The following is a 14,745-nucleotide window of genomic DNA, read 5'->3' as shown; positions in this document are numbered from 1 at the left end:
TAACTATTGGACAGCACTTTAATTGGTAGAGGCCATATAAAAATCGATTGTCCAGGAATAGAGAAGTAGCGTCTGCGAAGGGTCAAGGCTCGTGACTCACGAACGAAATACACGTGTTGAACGAAGCTATTTATTACATAAACAATGCAGGTTGAATCATATTGTGAATTTACCTGTTTGGTGCAGAGTACACAAATAAAGTTATTTTGATCGAACCAGAGATATAATAGAATAAACGCTACTTATCCAGAGATTGACATATTCGGTAGGGGGCTGATGTATTTAAAAAAAAAACATTGTTAGGTATATGTATCCTAATCCGCATTGTTAGCATGAAATTACTAGTAAAATCTAAAACTGGAAGTGTAAAATATTTTAATTTTGTAATTCTTTGAAACATTAATGATACAAAGAATTAAAACAAAGCTTGTAACATATACTGCAGATATAGCATTATTTAAAATGTGGTGAATAATCAATACACCAAAAAAAATAAAAAACACAATTTTATAAGTAGAGTCTGTCCCGAAAGAGAAACGTGCGTTGCCGGCCTATGAGTGAGGAGACTTTTTTAAACAGATGGAGGTCTTTTCCCAAGGAACACCCTCACCGGGAGTCCAGCCACAGTTCATTAGTTTTCGAAATAAAATGCCTTGTGTAGTGGACCGTGGAAGACTTCCAGCCTTCAAGGTGATGCTGCTCGTTGATGAAACAAGGCCTGATGAGACAATTTTTTTTCTATTGTTAGTGTCATTTTTTCTACAAACGTAGAATAAGGCGAAAGATAAAAAATTTGAAAAGATTTTACAGATACCGGCAAACTTCTTGAGCATTAAACAAGGGAGTGGGGGAAAGTTTGCGCATCGTACAAAGCGCGGGACACAAACGTCAACTGATTTAACAAACACGCGATCGACACGTCACCCATTTGTTCAGTATTTACCCTCGAAGGTACAGGTGAACACTAGTAGTAAGGTTTTTCCTTACTACTAGTGTTGCCTGTGTTTTATATATGTATGTTTAAGGTAATCATAAATAAATACAGTATTATTTTATAGCTCGACAGTAATAATCTTAATGCTTCATGAAAAAATAAAACAATAGAATTATTGTGAAATTAAGCAAGTAAAATGGTATTCAGTCGCATAACCGTCACGCTGATTCCCATTCAGCACGGACTCACAGAGTTGCTTCTTTCCACTCCACCTACATTATATATAAAGGGTACAGGGGAAAAGTGATGAACGTCAATTCTACATTAATTAGAGAAAATTAAATTCTTAGGTTCATAGACTCACTGTATCTCTTTAACACAAATCTCGTACGAAATAAAATTCATGTTTATAGGTTTACATTTATTGGAATGGTTGAAATTGAAGGCAAATTTATTTCGATATAAAATTTATTTAAAAAAAAATTGAAAAATTATTACCAATTATTAAACGGGAAAAATGATGAATGTCAATCAAAAAGTGTTGAATGTCTCCAAAGAAACTGAAGTGGCAAGGCTCTAACTATGCTTGATTAATCATCATCTTCAATTATATTAGTATTAGGTAGGGCAAGAATTTTTTTTTTCCTTATGTGAGCAGGATTTTGACAACTGCACACAGTCATTGTATTTGGCTGCGTATATTGGTAGCAATGAATCATACAATTTTTCATACAACAGTGTGTGAATTCATTGTTTGCAGTCGGGGACCCTTGTATCTGTCATTGGTGATAACATTGGATACCCATGCACCATTATATGAGTCTCGGTGAAAAATCAATTTTGGTTTTTCTAAACTCCTCCATCATTTTTTTACTGAGATCCAGCATTTTTCGCCAGTAATCGAAAACTTTCATCGTTTTTAGCCTGCACCTAAATTTTTAACGGTTGATTATTTGATGACAACTACCATTATTTGCCTGTATTTTGATGAAAACGAAACTGTTTTCGAAGGACTTTCAAATGTTGCCAATATCAAAAAAAATATAAAAAAATGATATATTTTATACTATACATTTGGCTGTAATATATGTTTTAATGAAAAAATCAATCAGTGGAGCTAAACATTTTAAAGTTTTGTTTTGGGCCTCTGATTTCTGTCAATCTAATAGGCGTTTAAAGAGACGTTTTGGGTCTTAGACAAGCCGATTCCTCACGATGTTTTACTTCACCGTTCGAGCGAATGTTAAATGCGTACATAGAAAGAATGTCCATCGGTGCATACCCGGGGATCAAAGCTACGACCTCAATAATAAGAGCCGTACGCTGTAGTCACTAGGCCAACGGGTGCTTTCATATTATTATTATGACTTAATCTTCTTCGGTTTCACTTTGCTGTGTAAGCACTATAAATATGAATTGAAACGTGAAATGTGAGAGCTCTTTCTTATATTTTTGAACAAGTTTTGCGAATGAATCGGATGTGCGTTTAGAGGATTCGTTCGCGGCGTATTGACTTCAACAAAGCCTATATATAAGCCTATATATAAGCCTATATATAAGCCTATATACGTATATTTCGTGTTTTGTTTCTTTCTAGTTTAGAATTGATGCAGCAGCTTATACATGAAAGAATGTGTTGAATTATGTTGTAAGAAGAATATTTTAACAGCCAACTGCAAAGTTATTGTTTACGTATCTACATTGGTTGACAGAGACAGAAAAAGGAATCCTAAAATGCATGAGATAATGGAAAATCTAGTTTTTAAGTATATTTAAAGATTGGTATACTTCAATGTATATTATTTATTCTACAGATATCTGGATAATATAATCAAATCAAATTCTATAAAGAAAAAGATTAATGTTAGCCTACGTACTTTTCAGCCCATTTGTCACCTAAGATAAGATAAAATTATCTTTTGCATATAGAATATTGAAAATTTACCCTAATTGTCAGTAAATTTAGTCTTACATCACGCTCCTCTATTTACATCGGATATAAATACTGACATCTTATTACCATAAGTGAGAATAAAATTGTACAATTATTTTTACCAAATGCTAAGGAATTACTCGATACTCGTGTAAGCTGTGTGTTCTGTAAAAATATCGTAATATTTTCCATACAAATGCGCAAATCGAATCATTCATCATTCAGCGAATGTATACAGATTTTAATTCTCACGGTTAGAAAATTCCGTTGAATATTTCTCAGACAAACAATTTATTATATCAATTAGGTATACATTTTTACTTAATCTATCTATTTAAGGCACTATCCTGGTGGGTATTTGTACATGAAATATAAGATGTTGATTCGAATGAGGCAATAATTATCAAAGAGTCCTGGACCGCGTCTACTAATGAATTTTGATGTACTAAATCTACAGTATATGTTGCAAACTCTTATATCTAAAATGTGTGACAATTTAGGTAAACATAAATGTTACAATTAAAAAATACATTTAAAATAAACCTTTTTAGGCCTGGGCCTCAGATTTCTGTATCTGTTTCATGATCATTTGGTAATCTAATAGGCAAGTAGGTGATCTGCCTCCTGTGCCTGACTCACGTCGACTTTTTTGGGTCTAAGGCAAGCCGGTTTCGTCACGATGTTTTCCTTCACAGTTCGAGCGAATGTTTAAAGCGTACATAGAAAGAAATTTCATTGGTGCACGGCCGGGGATCGAACCTACGACCTCGGGGTGAAGGAAGCCACTAGGCCAACACTGCGCTTTTCAATTAAAATATAAACAAGATAAAATAACAATAACAAAAATTGTTGTTAACCAGAAAAAAATCCAGCAAAACAGCGTTTTGAGATAGGCACTATACACTGCTTCTTTTAAAGCCGATCAGCCCACTACCGAATATATTCTGTTTCACTACGAATTATAATATAAAAACGTTCAAACTGACCTAACGAGCTAATTTGGTCATATACAATCAGTTGCGATCGTTATAAAAATTGTTACTTCAAAATAACTCCACCGAGCTAAAAATAATGCGTTTGAGGTCGTTTCATATAAACTATACATATGTATATAGAATAGATGTGATTTCCAGTCGGTTGCTCTTGAGGGGTGGCTTTCCAGACCAATGGGCTTGGAAAAACCTTCGTTCATAGGTTCTCACATAAGTTCAACACCGTCTAGCATTTATTCTGCCCTTGTGAATGGTTTTGAAATAAATGTGAAAGCTAATAAAATAGGTTTAGACCTACATGTATTTTCTGTTTTTAAATGAAATGCATTGGATCGGAATTGCATTTGGAAGGTGTATCTATAGTCCTAATTTTTTTCTAATAGCCAAGCAGGTCAGCCTTCTGTGCCTGACAGTCTAAGGTATGCTTGTGGCTTGCGATGTTTCCCTTATCGTACGGTCGATGTTTAGTTAATAATATCATCATTAGTATGATTTTTGAAGTGAAACTTCTTTATCAGCGTTGGAAAAATATTTACCGTCACATTTTTCGGTTACGCGTCACATTTTTCCGTTACACGTGTTCTTATCCCTACCACGGTTGATTCAAAGATATTCAAAGCTTTTAATAACAAAAATATTACAACGATTACAATGAATTATATAGAATAATAACGGTAATAATTGTATTACAAATAATGAAATTCTGTAATAATCTTAATTAGTTAATTGTATTATTTGTATTCATGTCTATGATAATAAAAGCCTTTTGTTAAACTTTATCTAATTTAACCTTATTTAACCAATTTCTGTAAAGTTGCATATAGTAGAACATTTTAGAAGTTTCACTTCATACGTGTATATACTAGTACACGCACACATGTTTTTATATGCACTTTGTTACATTTGTAGAAAAATAAAATTAAAAGCAATTCAAAAGCCTTACTGCTAAGAGTTTATCTCTTCCAGGCAACCCGAGAACAAAAGGAAAAAAAGAAATATAAGCTAACCTAACCATCTTATAAAACATACATAATAGAATGACAAACTTTAATATAAATAATATTATACAAGAACTACAAACGTCACGATTGAGCCGTGTATTATATTGTTATGAAATATTTAACAATTTAAACAAGATGAATTTTGGAACGTCGTATAGAGTATACATCAATAAAGCTCTTGTAATATGACAGGATGACAATGATTTATCTCCGTGACTTGTTAACGCGCATCATGTAATGTTATATCATTATAACATCAAATTCGACTAAGAATGTAGCTTCCAGTTGGTTTCTTGGTCCGATTAGTCCGATAATACTCTGTTATTGTGCGAAACGGATAAAATACTGTTGTATTTTATCGTTTATTTTTCAGCTTTATAGGCCAAGTGGCTTCAGCGTGCGACTCTCAAGTTTGAGGTGGTGCACTCGCATCACGACTGTGCACCAATAGCTACGCCCTAGACGGAAAAATCAGTGACCTACTTGCCAAAAAAAAACGTATTAAAAAGCAGAAACGCAGCCACTGATTTCTATAATTAATTATTATAACAATACAACAGAACTTATATACATAGTTTCTTCATAATTATACAAAAAAATATAATTAAATACACAAATAACATCAAAAGAGCTTCATTTGTAATTTATTAATTGAAATCGAAATTGTTTTCGAAGTTATTTCAGTTCGCTTGTGTAAGGTATATTTTTAAAGCGAGTCGCAGCAGGTGTCAATTACACTCGGTAGAACAAAGGGAATCCGTACAAACTTAATTATACAAGGTGTCCCAAACGGAAATTTATCACATGTTTTTATCGAATTGGTTATAAGTAACTAGAGAGTTGGACACATAACTTCTTTGAACATTCGTGAATACGTTTATACGTGAATAAAATACTTTGACTATTTTGTCTTATGAAGTGTAAAAAGACAATTTATTTACAGCACAAGCCACTGCCAGCATTAATGGTATAAAACCTATTTTTTACATAAAAGAGTTCCACATTATAATGAATTGTTGTCAAATGAATGAATTCTTTTCTCCCGGTATAACTTTGAAAGCAGTAAACGTAGCCTCGATGTTTAATAAGATTCGACCCTTCAAAGTCATGCGGTACTTGGGGAAGTCTACGCGAGGCAAAACTCTTGTCGACTTTTAAATGTAAATGGTACCAGATTGTGCAGTTGTTGAATATTAACACTCTTTTAACATAAATCGTATCGTAGACCGCTTTATATATCTCGGATCCCAAATCTCTAACGGCGGCAGCTCCCCTGCGGCAGAGTCCCTGAGATAAAATGGCGAATCGGCATGGCTAAAGATGCCATGACACGTTTAGGCAACATCTGGAAGAAAAGAGGACTTGGTATCAAAACCAAAATAAGACTGATATCGGCTCTAGTTTTCCTCATCTTCCCGTACGGAGTAGAAACGTGGATTATCTTGGCTCAAGAAAGGCAAAGGATGAATGACTTTGAGAGCGTACTAATACATCGATCCTAACCATACTCCACATACGGACTCGCATGTCTACCATATGCTTACAGCAAATCGTATCTTACTTCGGCCACACAATGCAGAGAGGCGATGAGAATTTGGAGAAATCAATCGTGGTTGGTAACACAAAACGCAAAAGATGACGTGGCCGTTCACCAACCAGATGGACCGATCAAGTGAAAGACTCAACGTCCTCAAAACTATACACTGTCAGAAAAGAGGCGCTGGACAGAAACCGATGGAAGCATCTAGAGCGGTCTATCTGCTTCGTTACTGACCACGACGCTCCGACATAAGCTGCCGACCCAAGAGGGAGAAAATAAATAATCTTGATCATTTTCTTCTTCTGATTCAAGGCAAGTCATTCGGTGCGTTACTTAAAGGTTTTCTAAATTCAAGTTTTCTAATTATTAGGACATAGGTTTGCACCCTACAAACTCAAGATAAGTGATAATATTGTTACGAAGACGGGTCGACTGCAATGTTTCTAGATTTTTCCACTAGTTAGAGAACTTTTCAGCATGATGAAATATGATTTCTGACCGTTTCAGGAGAGGCTCAATCACATATTAGTTAATTGTAATTTCCATAATGTTACCCTAGTTTTCAGGAAGCTGAAACATTTTTTCAGTCAGTTTCAGAACATGTGTAGTCGAGTGGTGCAGTTTTCAGGAGACCCGTTTTCAGGCGTTTTCAGGCCTAGGTATACCCGTTTGATGAAGGAATATTCTAGACCGAACTTTCTAGGTGTGGGATAAGGACGATGTTACGAGAGAGAGAGAGAGAAGATCAGAACTTTCTCGAAACTAGACTGAGCACTCTAGAACGCCGTCCGACAAGGACGGAGCAACGTGCGAAAGAGACAAAGAGTGCGGACGTTCTAGAATTGTGCAATCGCTACTCAGTAGCAAGCCCGCCTAGAGAGTTCTCGAATATTGTTTAGAATTATTCCCAGGGATATATAAGCAAGCCGAAACGCGACTAGTCACCTTTAGTTTGGAATGCGATAACAAGAGTGAAACACCGAAGCGATAAAGTGCGAATAAAGTGATTACAAGTGATAAAGTACTGTGTGAAGTGTGCATAAGTGAAGTAATTAGTGACTGTGTTTTTGTGTGTTATAAGTGCATTTCTGCAATCAATTTGTGCTCATAAATTCCTCATTGATTTATCAAGAAATAAACCTTTGTAGAAATCTACGGCATTTTCTATCCGATCCCCTAGCTCGTAACAATATTTTCAGTTGTTTATCTACAAAATTAATTTCTTTCATTTTCTAGAGTATGACGTAGGACTTTTGACAGCGGTCTCAACCATCCAAGATCGGTGCATACAGATCTTGCCGAGGCTAATAAGCCACCCAATGGGTTGGTGCCGAAGTGGAAAGGCTTATGTGGTTTATTAAACGCAAGCTGTGACACAGCCTGTAATTGAGTCTGCACCGTGATAGAAGTTTAAACATGTAGGTTAAAAAAAATTCAAAATTATACAACGTCTGGTCGTGTCACTATTGGTATTCCACAAATAAACCGCCTTTTCTTTGAAGCTGAATTCTAAAATACGTTTGCAAAATGTACAAGATATGACCTCAGCTTTATTGCGCCGTAAAGCTCGATAAGGGTCTATTTTTGGGAATCTGTTTTCGATATAAAAATGAGTTATCTTTATTGTGAAATAAAATGTTAATGTGGCTTGTACAGGTAAGAAGATATTGGTCGTCATAATATATTGAAAGCTTTTCATTTTTTTTAAGAACCTTCTTAGTAATGTTCTAGGTGGATTTATTGTTATGAATAAAGCCAGATAAGAATCATCTTATCGGGCTTTATTCATCATACCATCAGGTGAACCTACTTGTTTTTATAGAACAGGGGGCAAACGGGCAGGAAGCTCACCTGATGTTAACTGTTAAGTGATACCGCAGGCCATGGACACTCTTAATGCCAGAGGGCTCGCGAGTGCGATGCCGGACTTTTAAGAATTAGTTCGCTCTTTTCTTAAAAGACCCTAAGTCAATGGTTCGGAAATACTTTAGTAGGCAGCTCGTTCCACATAGCGCGGCAAACATTGCCTTGAAAAACGTTACATCATAATTGTAATATCACCGTTGATCCGTTTGACGTTTTTTGAATACATTTTTAAAGAAAACACTTTTTACCGGATTGAAGCCATGTTATAAACTTATAATTATTTTACATAATTTTAAATTTTATCCAATAATATCCAAACTAAAACCCCAAGACAAACAATGCGCGAAAATAGAAGACACCGCGAGTCATTTCTACAGTCATCACATCTTTTAGTCGATATCAACTGCGGGGAAATAAATCCAGATAATATAACTTTCTCTAAAGCTGTGATACTTTTTGACATTCCACACATTTTGTCTGCAGTCACCGTGACAACGCGCGCTGTAAAGCACGCGAAACGTTTATAATATACACAGCTTCAATCCGGTAAAAAAATGTTTTCTTTAAAAGTGTAAAAGCTATGTTAACAAAAGACAATACTATACCTTTACATTGCAACATTTCACACCTCAAACGGATGTAGATTAAAAGTGCCGCAAAACTATTCCAATAATTTCACAATCGACTTCCATTGCTGAGCGTCTCGCGAATCAATTAAAGGATATCTGACGTTGTTTTAATATGTACCTTATTAACTTAGTATAAGGATTAATATTCTTTGAAGGTGTCCTGACCCTAGCATGTCGTGAAAGCGAACGGAAATGGGTCAGCTGGCTGGGTGGCTTCAATTCTTTTTAATTACTTTCAAGTGCTATTAGATGTTAGGATTAATTATCTGTTGTGCACTAAGCTTAGTCCTTTGAAAATTTAATTGATTTTCCATGTTTAAATGAATTAATGGGTTTAAAAAGGTATTTTTTTTGTTCTATATTAGTTGTTGAACCGGCTAGATATTTTTGAAGAAGTGTGTACTAACATCGCTATTGAAAATTAATTGGTGGGTGAAAATTAGGATCTAAATGTTTTTTTAAGCCAAGCCAAATCACTTTAAAAATGGAACAACAAATTTGTGTTTTGGGATGGACCCTTATTTTAGAGGAATATTAAATTGTTTAGGTACGGTCTATTTAGGACCTACCGAGTCTTTACTAATAGTTTCGGTCCATTTAGGTAATATGAGTATAGTAGTATAGAGTAATAGATAATACTTACTAAATCTACAATCTAAAATGCTATAAAAATTACAATTATTTACAGCGAATCTTTAACTGGAAAGCCTTAGAGGATTGTTGTAACATTTTCTACTTTGTAATTTACCTTAATACTAGAGTAATCTCTAGCCTAAACTGTCATAACGATAACTAGCCTAAACTGTCATAACTAAGGTTTCATTTCTCACACAAGAAAACAATTATTTTCTGTAACCATCACTCTCTTTAAGGCAACTCCTCAAAAGAGAACTAAGAATGATACACAAACAAGAAATCTTGATTAGATTACAAGATACATTTAATATCTAGTATACAGTAATAATCTATTTTAGTCTAGTGTTATTTTGATACACATAAATCTGCCAAAATATTTTATCAACGTAAATCTTATACTGATTATAAATAGTCATTAATCTTCTGTGTAACAGCTGTGTAACAATTATATGTAATGTAGTATTTAATACAAAATTTAATTAAAACTGTTCGTTATTAGGAGGTAATCAAGAAATACTTAATCTGTGTTTAACGTGAACGAAGAAACACGTTCTGAAACAACAACGACGAAATGTCAACTATAACTGTCATCAGCTGTCAAACATCACTACATCAATAGACAACTGTATTTTTATTATTTAGTTAACGCGTCGCAAGAATTTATGTATTTCAAATAAATGCTACTTTTATTGTATTATAAGATAATACAATAAAATAATTATGAAAAGTATGAGAACTTTTCATAATAATCTATGATAAATGGATAAAATGTTTTATGAAAGAAAGATTGTAACTGTCAACTCGAATAGAAAATATGATAATACTTTTGTAGTATTTTTATCTCCATCGTTCTGAGCTCTGACCGAAACGGTCTCTTAAAATATTAAAATGGTTTCAACTTTCAAAGTCAAAGGTGACTTTGAAGGTTTGTCTGTGAAAAGACAAACCACCCTCTAGCCACAATTATATTAAAATCGATTGAATCTAACTTAAACCATAATTTATCACATTTCATTCATTAATTAAACGACGTCCATAAAAAAATTAATAAAATATCATATATTTATAAAAATCTGTTTCGTGACCACTTGCTGTATCTAATAGGCAAGTAAGTTCGAAGTAGGTAGTCTTTTGGTGCACAGGGATCGAACATACGACCTCAAGACTGATGTCCCGTAAATCAATGAGGCAAATTTAAAAAAATAGACACTGATTCCCTGTATAAATGAACCGAGTCTCGGCTTACTCAGTAGGTTTTTAATAGAAATCGTGCTAAGGGTGAGAAAAAGTCTAATTAAGTCGCGCGTAGGCTGTAATTAATTGGCGGTGGGCGTAGGTGTGTTAAATTACTCATGATGGTGAATTTTTTCTTTGTATTAAACGTCAAATTGTAACTCGCTGCTACAGGAACACTAAATTAACCTCTTATATGTTAGACACATGGTTACAAATTTATTTTAGTTATTATTCTGTGCTGTATTTTCCGTAACGGTAACCTAACTAAATACATTTTTGTTTTAGTGTTATGTAACAATAAAAATTTGGATTTCCATTCCGTAAGGGCGGAGTGTTCTAAATAACGAGGTTATTGTCTGATCTAAAATGTTATTCCGTGTATTAAGAGAATATGTTTTGCCTAAGGAGATCCTCAAATGTCCTTTGTTTCACGTTCACATCAACATGAACCATGCAAAAAAACTCAGTTTTGTATCGCGCATCCAGGACATACAGCGATTAAGATTTGTCTTGTTAGCTATCTCGGAATATGATAAATCATGAGCACACCGTCACTTTCCCGCCATCACACAACACATGTGAATTAGGTATTGCTTAGTTAAATGTATTTAATAACATTTGTTGATATTATCCTTTCGTAAATGCTTGAACCTCTTTGTATAATGTATGTATTATGTATTCCATCTTTGAGTATATCTTTTGTGTATTTGTTTTTTGTATATATAATTTATGATAGCTGTAGAATTTCGAAATAAATTAATAAATGTTTTCGGTGATTTCATTCGCAGTATAAGAGTGGCGGAGAGTTTATAGCCAGTTCTTCTCTTCCGTTCGACGCAAATGCTAATCAAAATATTTGAGAACAGGCAGTAAATGTAAAATTAGAAGCATTTTATACTGTGTATATATATTTTATTTTATACTGTTTTTGACGTTCATAAGTGTACATTTTGTTACCTATATGAATGAATGATTTTGAATTTCGGGTATAAAGCTATTAAAAAATAGTCAAACGGAAGTCCGTTATAAACAATAGTTTATAATGTAGCAAGCACATTTCCGACTTTTCATGTTTTAAGAGATTTTCTAATTAATTTTAGAAGCGAATACTCTCTTTTGTAGCTTGTGACCTGGTGCAATGATAGGTGAACCGTTTGATATCGAGTTAATAGAACCTGTTCAGCGGAGCAGCTAATATGTTTCTGGCTCCGCGATTATAGCACTCTGGAGGTGTTAATCTAGGCGTTAAAGTAGAGAATGAAAAATATAATCGATGTCATAATACTCGCAGAGAACTCCTCTCAAAGGCCGGCAACGCACCCACTAAAAATGGTCCCGTATGCCCGTTTGCATATAAAAAAATAAAAAACATCGGTGTTTTTGCTTTCAACAACGATGGTCGTAGAGCATTGATCATCATTTGAGCATCCTTAGAATTATTTTACTTCTATAGTATAAGGTCGCATTGTGCATTAGTTTATACATGTTATATTCCGTATCTAAAATTACTAGATGGACTGATCAGAATGTGAAAGTCTCATCGTCCTCAAAACTACACTGTCATAAGAGAGATGCTGGGTAGAAACCGGTGGAAACAGATAGTATGCTCCAGGTGCCTCGATGTTGACCTGCCATGAGCTGCCGACTCAAGAGAAATGTATAATTACTGTTTTACTCTTAAAGGAACTTTATGACACTTTTTTTATTAAGTCTTATTTAAGAAAAACACTTTTTGAACGGATTAAAGCTATGTATTATTATTAAAACTTATGGTTATTTACATAATTCAAATTTTTTTTTCCGACGTTTCGCGTGCTTTTCGGCGGGCGTGGTGTGTGTGCACACGTTCAAAAAGTGTTTTTCTTAATGTGTAAAAGCTATTTTAACAAAAGACAATACTAAGTCTTATTTAGTTTTAGTCAGAAATATTTCTGGGAATGTGTAGTATAAAAACAAACAAATATGAAACATAGTTAAGAATTTAATCACTGTTAGAATTTCAATAGTCGATTCTGTAACGGTGACACTGAAGGGATTCTTTCACACATGATGTACATTAGTTTGCTGGGACTATATTCCACGGGACTGGTGTCACAGGCACATAAACTGTCGTCATTTGTATTTCTTACTTAAAGTTGCTGAACTATCCGTGAACAAAATGTGTTCGGGGTGTGTCATTAACTGGGGCAATGAAGTTGTTGTTACAGCCAGACAGTCCAAAAGCATGTACAGCGATGTTTGTTAAGTGCTGTTGTTGCAGTAGCATGTAGCTCTGACCAAAATTTTAAAGGCACATTCTGCTTCTAGATAGAGTGATTAAAGATCCACTGACTGACTCACGGCCAAAACTAATATTCAATCTCAATCCAATTTTAGCCTACTTAGATCGACAATTCAATCCATTTCTACAGAAAAGCATGCCAATATTCATATCATAGATTGAGTTACCAAACTATTTTTTCAACCAACCCTTCAGAGGACCGATCAGAGATTGAAGATTGCAATCTGTATGAAAATTAGTGTTTACACATGCCAATAACCTATATGTCCATTTTGACAGTTGTTTAGATTGGCCAAATCGATCCCGAATAGCTATCAGAGAAATTTGTATGGTTATGGCTTATGGATCGGTATTACGATCATCCAACTTTATATTCATTAGTAAAATGTGTTCATTTTCGTCGTCCTCCAGTTCGTGATAGTGATTTGGAAGTTTTAATGCAATTACCCGATTGGGGTAGTGAAGTGGTTGGTGATCATCTGCAATTGATAAGCTAGCTTACGAGTTTTTATAGATGTTTTTATAAACCAACAGAGTACAGAAAAATTACATGAAATTGCTGGATTTCCTAGAATTGTTGCCATTGATTGCACTCATTTACGAATTCAATCATCATGTAAGTAATTTATATATTATTTAACATTGTACATTATAGTATGAAGTTGTAATACTTAATAATAAGCAGCATTATTTTCTTTAGGTGACGTAATCGGTGAATAATATCGTAATTGAAAAGGATATTTCTCTTTAAATGTACAGGCTGTGTGTGATGCAGAAATAAAATTTATTAATGTTGAGCCCCATGGCCTGGTGCCGCTCATGATACAACAACTTTTGTAAACTCAGTTCTACAAGTTAATTCAAATTGATTGATAAGGAGGTAGAACTTGATAAATGTGCCAACTAAATTAACAGGTATATTTGTTTATAGCTTAATATCATACAGGTCTACTGAGAAATCACTGGATGGTTGTTAATAGTGCTTACTCAAATATAATATAATATTTATTAACACCATTTCTCTGGCTGACCAGAGATATGATGAAGTACACATTAAGAATAGGAATACTATAGAGAGGTAAATATATAGTATAAATTAGAGTATTAATAATTATACTATGTCAAAAAGTTGCAAGATATGTGACCCAAATGAAACATGATGTAAGGTTAAAATATTTGTCTTTTTCAGAGTATTTGGAGTATGGAAATGTCGCTTTAACATTGTATTTACCACTAGCTAAAGTTCAAGCTATTATTATTGCCACCGGCTGTTATGCAAAATATTTGTAAGGATTATAATTTGTAGATATACCGGCAGAAGTTTTAGTTCCAACACTTGATACAATTTCAAGTCAAGAAGTTAATGAAGGAAATCAAGACTTAACTGAAAGAACAAGCCTTATTCATTATTATTTTGGGAAAATTAATATAATTCTAGCAGAAACAAACATGTTGTATTGAAATGTCCTTTTGTACATATAAAATAAGAGAAGAAACTCAGTTAAAATTTTAATAAGTTATGTAGTTAATCTACCTATAAAATTAAATTATTATTTATTATAACCATGTAATGTAATGAAATTAGTAAAAAATTAATAAAAACATAACATAATATAAAATTTATTTCATTATATTCTTATATATTACTGATATGTAAACCAAAACCTATAAAATAGTAAACAATACTATGCTAATTA

At 33.7% G+C, this 14,745-nt stretch overlaps 1 long non-coding RNA gene across 1 annotated transcript; it reads left to right on the top strand.

Moving 5' to 3' along the window:
* The first annotated feature begins 13,578 nt into the window (after positions 1 to 13,578).
* LOC123720580 lies at positions 13,579 to 14,384 on the top strand. The gene is made up of 3 exons (XR_006756067.1): positions 13,579 to 13,664; positions 13,980 to 14,126; positions 14,355 to 14,384. It is a non-coding gene; the product is annotated as an uncharacterized LOC123720580 (long non-coding RNA).
* Positions 14,385 to 14,745: the final 361 nt, after the last annotated feature.

The sequence above is a fragment of the Pieris brassicae genome, chromosome 2 (assembly GCF_905147105.1).
Source record: "Pieris brassicae chromosome 2, ilPieBrab1.1, whole genome shotgun sequence".
Lineage (NCBI taxonomy): Eukaryota > Metazoa > Arthropoda > Insecta > Lepidoptera > Pieridae > Pieris > Pieris brassicae.
The sequence above is the reverse complement of the archived record's forward strand: the minus strand, read 5'-3'. Positions and strand labels throughout refer to the sequence as shown.